Here is a 2,192-nt window from a genome sequence, read left to right as displayed (position 1 = left end):
AACACGCTGCTCCGCTCGATAACTTCTAGCAAATTATATTATAAATTATTTTAAACTTAAAATTATCGAATTTAGCAATGTTTTGACGTTTGCAATCCAACTTTTCCCTATGTTATTTAAACCAAATATTAATGTTTTAGGCAATATTTTCCCGTTTTCTTTATTTCTGTGTTGTACTAAAACACCATACAATTTAGCAGTATTTTGACTTCGTAATAAAAACATGAAATCAGAAACTCTATAGTAAATTCTATTGAAAACATAGTTATTTTTATCATTTGTATTGGAATCGTCATTTTTATATGCTTCTCTAATGATCTAAATAACACGAACATCCGCTCGAAGCAAGGCTCGATAACTTTTAGCAAGTTATCTTGTAATTTGTTTTAAACTTAAAATCATCGAATTTAGAAATATTTTGACGTTTGTCATCCAACATTCCCTATTAGATTTAAACCAAATATTGATGCCTTAGGCAAGATTTGCCCGTTTTCTATCTTTCTGTCTTTTACTAAAAAACCATACAATTCAGCAGTATTTTGACTTCATAATATAAACTTGAAATCAGAAACTCTACAGTAAATTCTGTTGAAAACATAGTTATTTTTATCATTTGTATTAGAAACGTCATTTTTATATGCTTTTTAATTATCTAAATAACACGAAACTCGTCTCGAAGCTACGGTCGATAACTTTTAGCAAGTTATCTAGTATTTTGTTTTAAACTTAAAATCATTGAATTTGGCAATATTTGGACGTTGGTCATTTAACTTTCCCTTATGTGATTTAAAACAAATATTGATGCTTTAGGCAATATTTCCCGTTTTCTTTGTTTCTGTGTTGTACTAAAAAACCATACAATTTGGACTTTATAATATAAACTTAAAATCATGAGCTCTATAGTAAATTCTATTGGAAACACAGTTATTTTTATCATTTTTATTGGAAACGTCATTTTCATATTTTTTTCTAATGATCTAAATAACTGGAACCTCCGCTTGATGATTGAAAGTCTTCGAATTTTGGTATATAGTGACCTCTTTCACGTTTTTCATGTCGACAGATTTTAGGCAAAGATAATTATATTTACTAACGTTTCGATAATACCTCATGTTTTAACACGATATGTGATTTGACCTACAAATCTGTGAATTTCGAATTATATTGCGTTTTTAGCAAATTATTTTCTGATATGTTTTGAACTATAATTCATCAAATTTAGAAATATTTTGACGTTTATCATCCAACTTTCTCTTTGCGATTTAAACCAAAAAGTGAAGATTTAGTCAATATTTTCCCATTTTCTTTCTTTCTGTTTTGTACTAAAAACCCATATAATTTAGTAATATTTTGACTTTATAATATAAACTTAAAATCATGAGCTCCATAGTAAATTCTATAGATTTCACACAGATATTTTCATCATTTGTATTGGAAACGTCATTTTCATATGCTTCCTTAATGATCTAAAAACCATGAAGCTGTGCTTGATGATTTACCTATATGTATTTCGTTAAGACAGTGAGTAAGATTTTGATAAGGAGAGAAATCCAATTTTTTTGGCATATATCGACGTTTTAGCAGGATTTAAGCTGGTTTTACGTGTACATCTCCTTTAAGTAGTATAAGCTTAAAATCATGAACTCTATAGAAAATTATATTGAAAACACTTATTTTTATCATTTGTATTAGAAAAGTCATTTTCATATGCTTCTTTAATGATCTAATTACACGAAGCTCCGCTTGATGATTTAACTATTTGTACTTTGTTAATACAGTTAGTAAGATATTGATGAGGAGAGAAATCCAATTTTTATTGCATATATTGACGTTTCAGCCGGACTAGAGCTGTTTTACATGTACAGCTCCTTAAAGTAATATTACCTTATAATCATGAACTCTATACGAAATTCTATTGAAATCAAAGTAATTTTTATCATTTATATTGGAAACGTCATTTTTTATGCTATGAAATCAAAGTAATTTTTATCATTTATATTGGAAACGTCATTTTTTATGCCTTTTAATGATCAAAATAACACGAAGCTCCGCTCAATAACTTCTAGCAAATTATATTATAAATTATTTTGAACTTAAAATTATCGAATTTAGCAATGTTTTGACGTTTGTAATCCAACTTTTCCCTATGTTATTTAAACCAAATATTGATGTTTTAGGCAATATTTTCCCGT

Source organism: Procambarus clarkii, chromosome 61 (assembly GCF_040958095.1).
Source record: "Procambarus clarkii isolate CNS0578487 chromosome 61, FALCON_Pclarkii_2.0, whole genome shotgun sequence".
NCBI classification, from domain to species: domain Eukaryota; kingdom Metazoa; phylum Arthropoda; class Malacostraca; order Decapoda; family Cambaridae; genus Procambarus; species Procambarus clarkii.
This window is presented reverse-complemented; position numbering follows the sequence as displayed.